This window comes from Pteropus medius, unplaced genomic scaffold (assembly GCF_902729225.1).
Source record: "Pteropus medius unplaced genomic scaffold, Ma_sr-lr_union100, whole genome shotgun sequence".
Taxonomy (NCBI): domain Eukaryota; kingdom Metazoa; phylum Chordata; class Mammalia; order Chiroptera; family Pteropodidae; genus Pteropus; species Pteropus medius.
This window is the reverse complement of record NW_024351730.1, coordinates 20,143,206-20,160,902: the sequence shown is the minus strand read 5'-3', so window position 1 is coordinate 20,160,902 and position 17,697 is coordinate 20,143,206. Positions and strand designations below refer to the sequence as shown.

At 35.9% G+C, this 17,697-nt stretch overlaps 1 protein-coding gene across 4 annotated transcripts in view; it reads right to left on the bottom strand.

Annotated features, from left to right (window-relative positions):
• The window catches only part of CSN1S1 (casein alpha s1), a 28,092-nt gene extending 13,768 nt beyond the window's left edge, over positions 1–14,324 (bottom strand). For 2 of the 4 annotated variants that reach the window (XM_039845368.1, XM_039845370.1), the window contains exon 1: positions 14,003–14,324. The gene's annotated coding sequence lies outside the window, so the exon portion shown is untranslated. Of the gene's footprint in view, positions 1–9,208; positions 11,204–12,816; positions 12,965–14,002 lie in introns of those variants that run through there. The other 2 variants (XR_005649146.1, XM_039845369.1) reach the window with 2 other exon arrangements.
• Between the last annotated feature and the right edge of the window lie 3,373 nt (positions 14,325–17,697).

Genomic DNA, 17,697 nt, shown 5'->3' with positions numbered 1-17,697 from the left:
GAAGAGCAAGTTGAGTTGATGATCAAGGTGATGATAGATCTCTACTTCACAGGCATTTAAACCTATTGACTAGTAAAATGCTAATCGTGTGGTTCCAGTGAAACCAATAAGTTTATTTAAATTCTAGGAATTCTCTCAAATAGGAAATTAATTTTCTGTCCAATTTCTTTCCCAGGAATTTCTGAGAGTTTTCAATAAAAGATTAATTCATACTACTGTACAGATTAAACAGGAAATGGAATGGCATTATTCAAAATTGAAACACAAAAATTTTTAGATTTATTATTTTTTATAGAAACATGATTTGATGTTAAATGAACAATTGGAATAATTGATATATCAATAACATTTGCTTTACATCTTTTGAAAAATTCAATACCTATAAAGGAAATTCTTGAACAAAATGGGGACTTTAAAAATTTTCAATTTTTATCAACTTACTAGACCAGAAGAAGAATTTATCATTTTTTTTTCAGTTTTTAAAACTTAATGTGCCCTCTATCATTTATTTTAATTATTTACATTATGGAATAATTCATATTTTATGTGTTCTGATATTTTTCCCCCCAAAAGAAGTACAATTATTCTATAAATTTTGTTGGTATTTTAACTATGCCAAGTAATTTTTGTTTGCTTTGTTTTGGACATACTAGTTGTGATAGCATTCATTAACATACTTATCAGACTGTTTTAATTAAAAGTAATTATTATTAAAGAATATCCATTTTAAAATGTTGCAAAAACACACGCACAAGAACAAAACCACATCTTTCTCTGATTTTCTATCTCTTAAATAGAAAGAAAACATGAAAATCCTTCTCTTCAATCCCCAATTCTACTTCTAGAATTGTGTCATTGAATATCATAGAAAACATATGCTGAAGAAAATATTCATACAAAAAGAGGGTTTTAAAATTATTGTTGTTGTTCGTGACTGCTTTTTTACAAGGAAGTAATCATACTATACATTTTAAATTAAAAAAAAAAAAAAACTATAATGATTTTTACAGCCTAGTCACAATATTTGACAAGAACATCATTTTGGATTAAAAGATGTTCCAGAGTGGTTCTGGCTCTTTAGATTGGGGATCAGAAATGATTGTGGTTTTCCATATTGAAGTTCTTTTTACATAGTATCTTCTTTTGCTGACTGCATCACATCAATTTCAACAACTTATTAGTGTTTTCTGTTTACTCTGATTCATTTAAGGGACTGAGGATAAACATCCTCAACTATATCCTCAACTTTTGTCTTTTCTCAGGAATGTATCCAGGACAATTGAATTATTTTATTCCTAACTCAAAATCATACTATACATGAAAATTTACTGTAATTCGTAAAAAGCTACTGTATCCTCATTTGTGTATTCATTCTTTTATTCATTTATTTATTCATAAAGGTCAAGAAATTGGACTAGGTACTGGGGATTTAAAAATGGAGCAAGACAAAATCTCTGACCTAGTAAAATGGTGGGGAATTAACACAGAGAAAGCAAATAATTTTAATATGTTTAATTTTGATATTTTTGATAATCTCAAAATAGAGATTTGAACAGGTTCTCCAGAGTATCTATGAACAGCTGAGAATTGGGGCCATGCTAGACAAAACTTCTTAGATTTTATAATAATGCTTATAATCAAAGGGCTGCAGTCAGCCTTTTTAAAGTGTCTAATTTGCATTATAAGACAACCTACCTCTTTAAGAACTTGTGTCTACTGCGGGAATTCTCATGAACTCAAAATCCAAATTTTTCAATCTCTAATCCCCTATTGATAAAGATTAATCTTCACTTTGAATTTGGTACTGTAGCTAGTTAATTAGGTATGTTTTTTAAAAATAAATCATTTTTATCATTTAAAATATAACTATTCATTCTTACCAATGTAAAATATAACTGTTTATTTTTATCATTGCAAAATATAATTAGAGAAAACAGTTTTATGCGTTCATCATAGATTTGTTTAATGCCATATCCTGCAAAATTTGAGCCTAAGTTTACTTGCTTTATCTCGATATTTTTCATTTGCTTTTATCAGTTAAAGTTAGTCAGTTCCAACCATTAAAACAAAGCTCAAATTGAAACACATATTTAGATTATTTATAGTCAGATGGGCTTTTGACCCATGAGTAATGAAAAAATGAGATTATTACCTGATACCAAAGTTCTGATGTAATAGAGTCTTGTGTAGAGTGAACATACAATTGCTCATCCAATAATGAACATTCATGATAATGAAAGGGTCTGCTCTTACTAATTATAATAGAAAAATAGAAATAAACCAGAACTATTTTAGGCATACCAAGGCATGGTCACTCTAGTGATATCACACAATTGTTTTTGAAAATCCAACAAAATCCCTAAAGAAATGGAAGTAGAAATAGACCAGAGAAGAGACAACTAAGTAGAAAGCTGCCTTGCTTTCCAGCTTGTCAGTATTGGAAAAACTCTTTCTTGGAGTTACAGTTGTTAGAAAACTAATTAGCAGAACAATAAAAGGAAATATCATTAGCAACAGACAGATTTTGAAAAATTACTATAAGTTAAGAGGTTAAACTACCATGCACAGTTATGTATATTGTTGCTATGCATTCTGGTCCAGACACAAACCTCCTTTGAAGGACTCATTTTTGTTTGAGACAGTCCATAATTCAGAACATGAAGATTCAAAGTTTGTTTGTCATAGTTCTCTCAGGAATATTTAGGTTATGAATGGTAAGTCTTCCTGGAAAGTGTCTTTTAATTACGTAACAAACAGCTAACCTTCCAGATGGAAACTTACTGAGAAATGTAAACAATACTTTTGTTTTTCTCTAGGAACACATGCGTCATTTAGAACCTAAGAGAGAATTCACAATGGATGCTTAGTAACTGCTCTTAAGTATTGAACCTTGGCACCCACAACTAAAATAGGGTTATTTTCAGAAAGTTTTTGTCTAGTATGGATATATGATAGCTCTGGAAAAGTGGAACCTATGCTTAATTTTGTGGTTGTATTTTTTAAAATGTCCTCTTTAATTCTTTGGTGGTCTATCAATAGATCTCTGAAGATCTAAAATAAAACACATATTCTAAGTAAAGCAATACAATATAGTCGTTTCAAATCAAATCTTTGAAATCAAATTATAAGTTTAAATCCTAGCTCTTATTAACCCACTGTGTTATCTTGGGTAAATCACTGTGCCTCAATGTTCCCATCAGTTCAATAATATCTATTTCTTATGTGATTGAGAGGAAAGAATGAGATTACACCGTGAGAGGAGTACCTGAAATGAAGTAAATGCTTATTTAAGATTATTCATTTTTAGAACATGATTAAAAAAAAAAAGAAACTCAACTAATTACTTTGAACCCAAATTATCTTCTTACTTCACAGATTTGAAAACTATAAGGATATATGAATTATACTTTTATATTTGTATACCCATAGGAAATGTGTAGAAAGGTAAAGACATTTCTATTAGTGACGACAATTAAAGAATGTTTGGGATGGGATATGAAAGGAGAGTAGAAAGAACTTTGAATCTTTATTAATGAAATCCCGCACCATTTGATACTTTCACAGAACAATGAACTAAAACAGTATTTCTCAAAATTTAATTTGCTTATGAATCACTAGGGCATCTTGTTAAAATTCATATTTAGATTCAGTAGTTCTGAGGTGTGTCCTTACATCTAACATTTATAACAAGTTCTCAGGTAATATTATCACTGGTGATTTATGGGACACACTTTGAGAAGCAAGGGACTAGAAGATCTGAGAATGTAATATATAGTCTTATCCTTCAAAAGTATTCAATCAAGAAAATTTGCATATTAAAGAAACATTAAAAAAATACTTAAAGGCACAAAAATTGTTAAAACATGTAACATATATAGCAAACATAAAGATGTTAAAAATGCTAAATTGTGTTTTCATGAAATTGTTTACCTTCATAACAATGTCTAAAGTAAAACATTTCTTTACCCTACACTAAATTCTTTGTAGGAAAGATGTCCCACTAGTAATAGTTTATCTATGTAATAATACAAATATCACTACTCTCCTGTTACCTCCAACCAAAAATTCATCTTGCCACTAATGAGGCTTTTACTTACTCAAGACATCTAGGGAAACTGGGCTAAAATTTAACTCTGTTAACTAAATCCTACATAATGAGTTCTTCCTGGAAGATTGTGCAATTTGATGAGTAAAGAAATTTTTATCAATCAGAAATATCTCTTCTGATGTGAAAAAACAGTTTTCATAATTGATATACTTTCCTGGGCCTAATCATTGGATGTTATTTTTAACAATGTTATTATGAAAATATAATGTATTTAACAGACATTATTATCTATCAAACCATAGTTTACAGATAGGTTAATGAGCCATCCATTAGTAGATTGGAATATATTCATTTATCAATTTATTTATGTGTTCTTTACAACATTCAAAGTCAGCTTACAATTATTAGTCCATTACTTCTCATAAGAACCATGGAATGTAGAGAAAGCAGACACTATTTTCTTTTTTTATAGATAAGGAAACAAAATCTTCCACAAGAAAATTAATTTCCATACAATGTCATGCATCAGCTAACATGTAAATGGTGACGTGAATCTTCCCACATCAGAGCCTATGCTCTTTTTAATATATCCCATGCTACCACGATTTAACTCAATAAGAGAACTTAATGTATGTGAGGTGTTGTAGCTTTTGGTAAATGATCGAGGAAGTAAAATCTTAGCTAGTGGAGAATTCCTAATATAAACTGAATTAAGCCATCAAGAGATAGTATGAGGCTATGAGGAGCTAATAGTGTAAAAAATGTCACAGTATCGCTAACAACAGGAATTTGAAGCGACTTTAAATATTTGGGTTAGATTTGGAAAGTTGAGAAGGGAGAGGAGAAGTTTTCAGATGAGGGAAATGTTAATGGCCAGTGTGCAGAGGCATAAAATTAAAACAGAAATAATTCTGTTGGGGAAATGAATCTATAAATTAATAAATTTTATATTTTGAAAGGTTGTTGAGAAATACAAAAATTTATGAAGGTATAAAAGGGGATATGTTATTCTTAAAATGAAAAGATTTGGAAAGGAGTCTTGAAAGATGAGCTGAAGTGTATGAGCTAAAGAAGTGTGGAAAGAGGGAAGAGGAAGTACATGTGGAGGTGAGAGTGTACCTTAATGGCTGGAGTCTGAAGTGACTATACCACAATGCTAAAAAGGGAAGTGACGAGTGATATAGTTGGAAAGGAAGACAGCAATCAGAACACAGAAAACCATGCAGTTCAAAAAGGAATTTGGATTCGATCTTCAGAATTGGAAATTCCCCTGTGGAAGGCAGAAATCTGAAAGGCGGGCTCTTTCTCCTTGAGCCTTGAGGTGAAACTCTGCAGTGCTCTTCACTCCACCCCAGCTCTCTCCACCTCCAGTTCTTTTTTGGATGGCATAACTTCCCCTTGTTTAAAATCAAGATGGTCACTTATTGTTCCAGCCCAAGTATCTCCAGGACCTTTCTCTTCCTGTGCCTGGAAGCTCTCCAAGAAGGATACAAGAGTTAGATCTCTCCTTGATTCAACAATTCACTCACTATGTTTCTGGCCTCCAGCTTCCCTTGTTTCTATGCACTTGTCTATGAAGACGGGAAAAGGCATTCACTACAATGTACTGTTTATTGTAGTGCCAATCCTCTAACAAAATTAGATTCTTCCGACAGTGGTGAGAGCTGACATTTGTTGAGTACTTTTAATAAGCCACACACTCAGGCACTATGTTAACACTTTCAAAGATTTTCTCATTATAAAGATTTTTCTCATGACAATCCAAGGAAGTAAATATTGTTATTTCAACTTTAGGGATGAATAAACTAAGACTTAAAATATTTAAATGACAATTTGAACCAGGCTGTTTTATTTCAGAGCCCCCACTCTTGAGCGCTGCACTTTATTTTAAAAAATACACTCCCAAAGACTTTCTGTGCCTTAGCTGACAGTAGAGCACATGGCTTTATTACGTTTCTGTGTTTTGTTATTTAAATTTTCAAAATCAAGTAGATTAATGAAGCACCAAAGTCAGTTTCATAAGGTTCTGACATTTAACTTGTAAAGTGAGGTATAGGGTTTGCATCACAAGCATGCACTTATTATAGAACAGTTGTAAATTGTATTTAGTGATTAGTTAAATGTTTACAAAGTTTTTAAAAATCAATGAGGAAAAAAAGGAAAACAATTCATTTACTTACCACCCAAAGATAATCAAACATTGGTAAAAATGTGTTTTTAGCTCTATATGTTTATGTATATGAGTATTCATGTATAGTATATCACATCAATTTCATAAACTGCTTTTTTTTTTACTTTTTGTTATGTCATCATTTCTCACACTATCATTTTAAAAGACTAGTAATATTTAACAAATTTTAGGCAGTTGATTCTATTCTTCAAAGCTCAAAATGTAAAATAGATAAATGTTTACTTTCTTGGTTGGAATAGTTCCCCTCCTAATGGGATATCGTCCTTTTATTCCCTTGGCCACAGGAAAAAACAACAACAATAGCAACAACACAGTTCTATATAAGTTTTTATTATGGCTCCTCAATATTTTAGCTACCTAGATGGTGCAAATTATTTAGCCACTCTTAAAGGGGCATTAATATTATTTTCAGAATTTGGTATTTGTTTTCTGCTGTTAGACATATAGCTATAACATGCACACATGTATATAAATTTTATTGCATACTCTCTAGCAATGTCTTTTGTATACACTCCTAGAAGAGGACTTGGGAAAGAGTAAAAATATTTCTAATCTTTGATTTATATTTATAAATATCCTTGAGAAACATTTTTTAATTTCTAAAAGCAGAATTAATGTTTGATATTGCCTGTTTGGCCAGTTCTACATCAAATATTTTTCATCTACTTTTGGGTTTTATATTTTAGTTAATTTTATAATTTGAGGGTCAAAAAATTGTATCTTATTAATAGTTTCATTTTACTTATTTTAAACAAGGTTGGCCATTTTCCAAAGGTGTGTTGGCCATGTCTAATCTTTTGAATTATTTCATATAATTTGTTTTTTTCTTGGGGAAAGATTTTATATTTTTGTAGATTTTTATGTAACTGTGTTACCACTGGGACCAACTGGAGTTCCATGTCACCCCAATCAATGGTAGGGGGGAGGGAGAGGGATAATGACAGCGCAGAAGTGTAGTTAGCATTTTTCTTCGGTTCTTCTTCATTGATGTAGTGAAGAATCACAGGTCAGTGAGATTTAGAAAAGACTTATTAAAAGTATGTTTTAGAAAGACAAAGAATGCCTCAAGGAGGAAAAAGTATATTTTAGAAAGACAAAGATTGTCTCAGCACTGTAACTACAATAACCAATATAAAAGATCCAAAAGGACCACAAAAAGGCCACAAAAAAGGGACCCAGAAGTGAGAATATCTGCCTTATATTTGGGCTATGATGGGTAGTTCTACAGGCATTCCTAGGTGATTGGCAAGTAAGCTCATTTTGAGCTTACTTGTATAACTATATAACTATACTATATAACTCTTTGCCTAGTGAACGCATGTGCATACTCACAATCCCCACTGGGGGGAGCTCTTTGGGTGGTCTCTAGGCTGTGCCCCTATTCCCTTGTTCCCTGCTCTGTCGCTCATGTCTGACTAGCCACTTAACAATTATAAATATATTTACCTTTTGTCAATCATTAATTTTGTGAACATATTTTCACAAAAACCATTTGCTTTTCGATGTTTAGAAGTTTTCAATGCTTAAATAATAGAATACAAAGTTTCATTGTGTGGTGTTTCTTTTTTCAATATTTATTGTCTCTAAAATTTAAAAAATATCATAATTTTGTATTTTTTATTCAATGAGTTAATATAATACATATAGACTACTGTAATAGGTTTAAAAACTCGTGTTTCTACAGTAAAATTATCTTTTCCAAAATCCAAGGGAAAAAATTCTAAGCATCCAAACACCTTCAGAGATAGTGTTTTTTGGCCTCACATTTGGTTCGATCTTAGTTTTCCTATTTTTAAAATTTTTGCTTGTAATATCTCTATTTTTTCTTCTGGTTTCATTTTTTTTATATTTAATTATGAGTTACTAATTTTTAAGACAGAATAGGAAGTCAAAATAATCATTGTTATCTCTGTTTAAAGCAAAAACAAGAGGTCAAGGACATTTTTTTGCCCTAAAGCTATTGTTCATGGATAATATTAAGATAAGTCACTCAAGATAAGAGAGACATCCTTCATCTGTAAAACAATGGCTTTTCTTTGGTGTATCCAATATGGGTCTTAAAAATGCCCTTTTCTCAATTAGATAGGTTGCACAGTGTGGACAGAAAAAGGAGTTTTATGGAAAGTAACCTCACAGGGTGATGTGATCATAAATTCTCAACTGGGCAAGTCGTGGTGTGTAGTCATGCCTCTAGCATACAACTTTTTAAAAAATTTCCAAGTGTTTAGTTTTATTGTATCAAAGAAGCTTTGAGGATTATAGAAGGGTTGTTATATGATGCAGCAAGACCAACTGCTGATCTGGCCAATCTTCACCAACCACAGGCAGAAAAATACATATGCCAACTGTGCAGAGCAGAATGGTGCTCCCGTGAGCCACCCAGCCATATAACTTCTTAATAAATGGTTTATCTTTGCCTTAAGCAAGCCCTGTCTATTGTTTCTGTGCTTCTAAAACACGTCATTGAAATAACCACCCTCAAGAAAACACATAATCTTGTTAACTATTCTGTAATTCAATCTTTGCCTTGCTTTTTCACACTTCTGTGTAATCTTCATTACCTTCCCTCTTTAATTTCAAATACATAAAAGACAGCTGCAAAAGTGTTATTCTCCATAGCTGAGACCTCATAAAATAAACTCATAAAATTTTTTATAGGTTTGGATGTTTCTTACACTGACAACAGTTTACCAGAATTCTTTGAAAAAATTAATATTTAAAGACTGGATAGTTTCTATTTTACGATATAAATTATAATGGTGTCTTTTTCACTCAGAAAATGAATAACAAACAAATTTCTATATTATAGCATTTAAATTTGATAAAAACAAATAACATTAGATAATCTTTATCTCAATTACCATTCACATACAACTTATGTTATACATAAAACTTCATCTTAAAATTGTGACAGTATATATTATTTAAACTTATTAAATAATAATTTTTTAAAGCACAATAGTTGCTTATAAAGTTTATTTTAATGTTTTGTTCACAGTTCAGGGAGAGGGTAAGATAGAATGTAATCTTTACCTATAATACAAATATAAGGACAATGATTTTCCATGCTTGCATTTCTCTTCTCTTAAAAAAACAGAAACAAAAACAAACAAAAAAATCACCATTCTTTTATATTGTCTTTTCTTTTTTTTTTACCTTTATATTGTAGAAGAAGAATGGAGAATCTATGCTATATGCCTAAACAAACAGTCATCTTTATACATCTCTTATTGTCTTATTGTTGTAGCCGCCAGCCCCTGATAGACATACGGACCACCAGAAATCAGTGAGTTATAGGAAACACACTCTTTATTCAGCCAGCTGGGTCTGCCAGGGGTACGTAGACCCCAAATCAAGCAGCCCCCAAATGTAGAGGTACAGGGTTTTTAAGCCCTAAACCCCTATTCTTCGTCCTGTTTGAACACACAAGTCTATTTTTCTTCTTTTTACTAACTGTCAACCAACAGGTCAGTTGCGCAAGCGGGGATACAGAAGCAGAAAACTTATTGTTAGAGCATTATGTTCCCATGGGCGATAGCCAAGCAATAATTTTCCAGCCAGCACATTCCCCACTGGCCTTAGCAGAAAATCAAATCCTTGATTCTTCATGCAGAATTTGCTCATAGCCTCTATTTTTGTATTACTAGAAGTTTACTAGAATTAATTCTTTTTCTTATATATGTAGACAAGAAATTGAGGAAATATGGGCCAAAAGTTAACAAGAGGAGGAGGAGGATTAAAGGTCCAGCTACAGCAGATAGAAGTGTTGTTAGCCAAGGCGACTAAATGAACATCCTGCGAAACCAGTTATCTGAGTCCAGTCTTTATTTTTCCCTGGCATCTAAATTTCTCTGTACTAGTAGTAAGCTTTCTCTAATTATTCCAGAGTTATTGGCATAGAAGCAACAGGTTTCACCTAGAGCCATACATAATCTGTCTTGTTCTAAGAGTAGTAAATCTAAACCTCTTCTATTTTGGAGGACTACTTCTGCTAGCGACTCGACTTGAAGTCTGGCCTGCTGAGCTCAGTTAAGTTTAGGGGAGTTCCTACCCCGACATAATAAGGGGGTTTTGGGTTTAGGCACAACCAGCAATCTTGTCCTTTGTCTGGGGTGTTCTTAGTTAAGACTTTGTGTATTGTCGTTAGCATAGTTATTAATGTTCCTTCTGGTTCTCGTTGTGGCTGGTTGAATGCCTGGGGTTTAATAGCTGTTAGGCTACTACCTGGAGGGGCTAGAGCTGGAGTTAGGTTGCTTCAGAAACAGAAGTTTTCTTAGGTGTAAGACTTTGGGGTAGTTCTGGAACTAGAAGTGGTTTGTTGGGTCCTATAGGGTTAGCCTTCCTGGGAGGGTCCTTAACCTATATAGTAAAATATAATCCTGAATCATACCTGGTTTTATATAATCTGATACCCCATGTCTGTTCTGTGAGCCAATAGTGTTGTCCCCCAGGGCTACCAGTTTTGATGGTGATTATGATAGGATTGCAAGACCCAAGAGAGCATGTGGAGGGGCTCGGTCCTCTTATTAACCTAATATGATCATCATTCCATTTTTTTTTATAATTAACTATAGTGGAGATAGTCTCACAACCCCAGTTAGCACAAGAAAATTGGCCTTGGCCCTCACATCCAAGTCCCACATTACCCATGTGGCCAGATATCCCTGGGTAATGACCTTGAGGACAAATATAGAGTCCTATCTCTAAGAGGCTTTTCTCAGCCAATAATATGTCACAGCCAGGTCCCCCCTTGCAGCCTAAGTATGCTCCTCTGTCTAGGAAGGATCCCGATCCAAGGTGGTGCCCGGCCGTTGCAATAGTGAGGGGATCTCTGGCAAGCTGGCACAAGTTTACTTGGATCTCTGGAGTACCGTGGCTGGTGATATTCTGGGCAATGATTTCACCGGTCTTGTTTACTATAAGCTCCTATACTCTAGGCCAGTGTATGTTTCTGTATGCTTGGGCTAAAGAAGAAAAAAGGAAGAAACAGAGGGTTAGACTTACATATGCTTAGTCTTAAGGGCCCGTCTTCCTGAGCTGTCCACTCTTGTGCTGCCTTCATGTGGGAGTGATGAGTCCATGATGGGATGCCGTCTACTTTAACTGCAATGGGCATTGTCAGGTAGACAGTGAAGGGTCCTTTCCATTTGGGTTCTAGTCCCTTGGAAGTGAACTTCCAGATCCACACAGAGTCCCCAGGCTGAAACTGATGGGGAAGTCTGTCCTCTGGGGCTGAGTGGGCAGCACGAACCCGGGACCAAATCTCCTTCTGTACACTTTGAAGGGCCTGTAAAGACTTAAGTAAGACAAGGTTATGTGGTTCTGCCTTTTTCTCATCTTCTATTCTAGGTACTAAAGGTGGGGGTTTTCCAAAGAAAATTTCAAATGGGATGAATCTATTAATATACGGAGTACACCTGGCTCGGAGAAAAGCAAAGGAGAGAAGTTCTATCCAGGTCCCACCAGTTTCTAATCCTAACTTGACTAATGTCTCTTATAGGATCCAATTTATTCGCTCTACTTGGCCTGAACTTTGGGGCCGGTAGGTGCAGTGAAGTTTCCATCACAAATTTAGGTAGCTAGCCAATTGTTGTGATACCTTTGCTATGAAGGCTGGCCCGTCATCCGACCCTAAAGTTCTGGGGAGACCAAATTGAGGGAGGATTTCTTGTAGTAATTTCTTAGTAACTACTAAGGCAGTCTCTTTCCTGGTGGGGAAGGCCTCTACCCATCCTGAAAAGATGTCTATAAAAACAAGTAAATATTTGTAGCCCCCCACTGTTGGGGTTAACTCAGTGAAATAGACTTCCTAGTGGCCCCCAGATAAGTTCCTCTTTCCCTGTGCCTAGGTTCTTTTAACTTCCCCTTCTTTGGATTAACTTGGGCACAAACTGGGCATTGTGAGGCAATCTCCTCTGCAGTTCTTCTCCCTTTTAACAAGTGAAAGTAAGGGTCTAAGTCTTGGAGCATCTTAGTTCACCCTAGGTGTGTGGTCTGGTGTAGTTGGTGGAGGAGAGTCCTTCCAAGGGCTTGTGAGAGCCCAATTTTTCCATCTGGGGGTGTCCATCACCCCTGTTGTTTCCTAGTGGCTCCCTTATCTTGAAAATATATGTTCTCTTCCGTCCTATAGGTTGGAGACAGAGGCAGTTCTGGGTAAGGGACAACAGTCAGTAGATGTGGTGGGGGCCCCACTGGCCTTGTGGCCGCTGTTCTTGACTCTGCATCGGCTCAGTTTCCCTCAGCCTCAGGACTATTCCTTTTTTGATGCCCTTTACAATGAACAATAGCAAGAACCTTAGGCATCCATATGGCTTTAAGTAAGGCTAAGATCTCCTCCTCGTTCTTGATGTCCTTCCCAGCTGAAGTCAGAAGCCCTCTTTCCTTGCAGATGGCTCCTTACACATGTGTAGTGGCAAAAGCGTATCAGCTGTCAGTGTATAGTGTGACTGCCTTACCCTTTCCCCATCTTAGTGCCTCAGTGAGGGCGATGAGTTCGGGCTTTTGAGCAGAAGTCCCATGAGGAAGAGCTTGTGACCAGATGGTGCCAGTTAGAGTTATGACCGCTGCCCCAGCATACCTTCTTTCTTCCTACATGAAGCTGCTCCTGTCCGTGAACAGAACTTCATCAGCCTCAGGCAGAGGGGAGTCTTTGAGGTCTGGTCACGAGGAACACACAGCATCAGTGAAATCTATGCAATCACGAACAGAGGTCTCGGGGTCTGGGTCTGGCAACAGATTGGCTGGGTTGATGACAGTATTCTAGCCATATATTTGGGGTCATCTGGTGCTTCCCTGTTGTTGAACACCTTCTGGGCTATTGACAAGTTGGGACAGGTTCATCCCTGCAAAACCTTCTAATTTTTGCAATTTATGCCAAATATCAGGGGCTGCCTGAGTAGCAAAGGCTGTATTAATTGCCTGCTGGTTCTCAGGGGCCTCAGGATCAATAGGGGTATATACCCGATACGCCTCCTGTAGTTATTTATTAGTTGGCAGACGAGCAGCCATCCTAATTCCCTCAATTAGAATCTGGTGGTATCGACCTAATGTTATTCTCCCTGCCTGAGAATTGTGTCCCCGGTCTGGGCAGATGGAGGGAAATTCCTCCTCAATCTGTTCCCCTGCTTCCTCAACTTTCCTCCCTCCCGCAGCTATATTTTGTGCTTCGGCCCGAATGCATCCGTGTTCTTCCACGGTGAAGAGGGTAACTAAAAGCTGTTGGCAATGGTCCCAAGTTGGGCAGTGAGTCTGAAAAACACTTTCTAAGAGTCCCATTAATGCCTGAGATTTCTCAGAGAAAGGCAGATTCTGTGCCTTCCAGTTGTACAGGTCACTAGTCGAGAAAGGCATGTAAACCATAAAGGGCCTATCTGTGTGATGTCTCTGGGGTGGTGCTTCTCACAAAGGGAGGATGGCTGGGGTGGTGGTATCAGCTGGTGCCCTGCTTGGAGTGGGAGCAGGAGGCCCATAGAGGTTACTTGCCCTTGTCTGAGGAGGTAAGGTGGTGTCTTCTGTGAACTCAGGCCTCCCCCACATCCCTTGCGCAGAAAACACAAGACAGACACTCAGACGAGAACAATTACTGGGGTGTAGGTGGACCTGGAGAGGTCTGCCACCTGCGACCTAGACAAGACCAAAGATGATAGACAGAACCCGATGACAGGGCACAGGAAGCGGCATCCCGCGGTCTGGCCACGGTCCGGGAGATATGACTGCGTCTAGTTTCTCTATGGACCCCCAACAACTGGTCAACAGAAAGGTACCTTTTTATCCAGACACCAAGGCTTCGGAGATTCCCGGCAGGATCAGGAACAAAGGGTGCATCCTAGAGGTTGTGTCCTTGACGATTGCATTGACCCTGTCACGGAGTTCAAAGGCCCTGGAACGTCTCAGGTTGGCCACCCCTGTGAGTACATAACAGAGACAGCAACCGCTTTGGAGGCTGGTCCGGTCTTAGATCTCAGGGCCACTCCCTGAGATCTCACTGGGGCCTCCAACTGTTGTAGCCACCAGCCCCCGATAGTCACACGGACCACCAGAAATCAGTGAGTTATAGGAAACACACTCTTTATTCAGCCAGCTGGGTCTGCCAACAGTATGCAGACCCCAAATCAAGCAGCCCCGAAATGTAGAGGTAAAGGGTTTTTAAGCCCTAAACCCCTATTCTTCATCCTGTTTGAACACACAAGTCTATTTTTCTTCTGTCAACTCCACAGGTCGATTGTGCAAGCGGGGGTACAGAAGCAGAAAGTTTATTATTAGAGCGTTATGTTCCCATGGGTGGTAGCCAAGCAATAATTTTCCAGCCAGCACATTATCAACCAGTATTAAAATCTGGATTGCATTTTGGCAGAGAAGATATAAAGTTAAAAATAAGGACTATTAAAAAAATAATAATAAAAAAAGAAATGTTTGGTTTAGAGTCTATCTTTTCAGAAGCATTTGAACACCTTCTCTGGGTCTTCACCAAATATTAAGAGACAGTTGCCCAACAGAGAGAACTGTCTTGCTTTTCTGCATGTCTTGCTAGTAGAGGCACAAACTGCCTTAGTTTTGATGCTTTTATAGTAAACATCTTAGGAAAATAGAAGTAGTGTCTCCCTTCAAAATAAAGGCAGGGTTATTTACCGTTCAGTTATAGTAAAAATAATGGCTCCCTCCAGAGTCAAGATCAGGTAAGCTTACTGCTCATAAATTCCCTAAGTTTGCAGTTCCTCCCTGTAAAATAACCTCTTGTATGTTCAGATGTGCCCTGGTCCTCTTCACAAAGCACGGCAAAAATTGAGACTGGGAAGCCAGTGCAAATGCTGATACTCTACTATGATTGCTGTGAATAATAGTCTTTTGTCCTATGTCCAGGAGTCTTATGTCTTCTATTTATATCCCTAAAACTGTGGGAGGCTGTCTCGTTATCTTATATGTAGGATGAAATCATAGACTGTTTAAAGTTTTTGAGACTGAAGTCTTGAGACATTTTAGAGTGCTTTAAAGTCCAGTCAATGGAAATCATATCAAGCAAGCTAAGTTTGCAGATCTTGTTTTGGGTTCTTGATGTTGAGAAAGAAGGGAGTAAGAAAGGAGATAAATATCAGGGAAACCATCAGAAATGGTATCAAGCTTTTCTCTGATGAATGATTCTGAAAAAAAATAAACAAGAAGTTATGAGAGAAATAGCAAAACACAAGACTGAAGGCAACATCTCAATAGTACCAGAGCTCTTTCTCATGACTAACGTAAATTTACCTTAGAGAATGATAATTATCATAGAAATAATTTCCTTAAGTGTTTTGGAATATTATTGACATGATAGCCCTAAATCATAAACTTGCATAAAGGAGTTTTCAAAATAAATATGATTTTAAAAATTGTTAATCACTTAGCATCTAGAACCCAATATGGTGATATAATTTAAAGAAATTTTTATATATAGAAGTACTTTACATCTCTCAAAAAAGTTAGCAAAACTTTTCAAAAGTAGTAAGTCAAGGTTTTCAGTTTTATTCATAATTATACCACATTTTAGTCAGTTAGAAGTTAAATTTTGGGGGATTACATGCCCTTTTGGTTTGGTCATTTTGTATACCAATATTAACAAATTAGAAAGAAAAAATCCTAAACTGAAGAAAAGAAAGAGCAATGAGAGAAAAAGAGGGAAAGGAATATACAAAGGAGAACAAACAGAAGTAAAATGAACTATGAACTTACATTTGTGAAAAGGCTTCCCTTTATTTTTTTATTTTTCTTAGTTGTGTTTATTTCTATTTCTCTTATTCCACCATTATATTTGATTAATTCATAGTCCTTGTTTTTTTCATTACTTTCAGTTACTTTGCTTAATTTGTGACTTTATCCTCAAAGTCACAAATATGCTATATTTAATAAACATTCCCAAATTTATCAAGCAACAAAAAAAAAGACATACAATAAATAAGCTAGCCCTGTGTAAGCTGTTTATGTGGTATGATAAGAAGATTAATTAAAAATCACAAATTCACCTGTTTTAAATCCTGAATTTTGGTAAAAGTAGTGTGTTTAATCACCCCTATCTAAATTTTCCGTACTCAGTGAACTTTGTTTTGTTTTTGTTTTTATTTTCCAGATTAGATTACCTAGAAGAGATTAAGATTATGCCAATGAGAGATGTAAGACACCTAAAATTTGGTAGAGGGAAGATTTTGAAAGGTTAATGGCAGATGGAAGTGGCTGGTTCATGTAGATTTGTGGGCCGTATACTGCTATGGGAGGTCCAGGGTAACATAAAGTTATTCAGTACTTGGTGATATTGGTGACCACCAATGTGGTCAGAGAAAGACTGGATAAGTGCTTAACTTGATATTTCACCATTTTATCTAATTGCAAACCCACAGGCATCATTTCTCACTTTGTATCTAAATTTCCATATATTTATTATAGAACTAGGAAGTCAGGCACCTTTCAAGCACCAGGAGTTTTTGATTCTAGGTTGCAAACCCCCTTGAGCAAAAAATTGCTGGAGAGGAGGATTCAGAATTAAAAGAGAATTTAATATTAAATGAGCTTTGAAGGGTAGAAGATAGAACAGCAACGCATCTAGATGAAATAGTCTGAGCTCTATACAGAGGCTGGGCCAAAATATTTAAATTTGTCTTTACTTTTGGGTTACTCAGTCAAGATTCACAATTTCAGGAGGAAAGTTCTGATTATCAAGCTTGGGTCATGTTGGCTATAACAAAGCATGGGGAATTAGGATTTGGTTCTTTGAGCTTCCACAGTGGAAAACCAGGCATGTGCACATGCCCTCACACTAAGACTACACAGAATGAAGGAAAGGAATATTTCCAAAAGGAATTTAGAGAACTTTTCACAAGTGGAAGTTTGAGGATTTACACAGTATAAACCCTACTCAAACACAGATGGAAATTCTCTCAATCATGCTGATAAAAATTAGTAGCTTGATAATCTGAAAGTTATTTATATGTGATACATTGTAGCAAACCAGGATGCATAGGTTATGAGTAGAATCACATTTCTTGGAAAAAAGCAGTAAATAACCCAGAAGAGAGTTTGAATATAGATAACACATATCTACATGTTATTTATAAACTGTTAATCATAGTAATTGTCTATTTACTTGTTTATTTTCTGGCTTCTCAATTAGAATGTGAGAAGTGATCCTTTTTGTCTTAATCTAATGCCTAGCACCATTCTTGGAAGTGTATGTGCTGGATAGAGATCAGTATATCTCCCTATTTAGATAAGAAAGGAATAATAAGGTCTCTGAATTTCATTTTCTGAGTTCGTCTCATATTACACAATAAAATTTGTACTGTAATTAACTTAATCGACTTGAAACTTGAAGTGCCCTGAAATCATACATGTTTTTCTGACTTTCTGGCTTTTGATCTTATAAGAAACATTGCTCAGGAAGTGCTTTGATGAAAAAATGTGGCTTCTACTCAAATCTATAAAAAGAAATTAC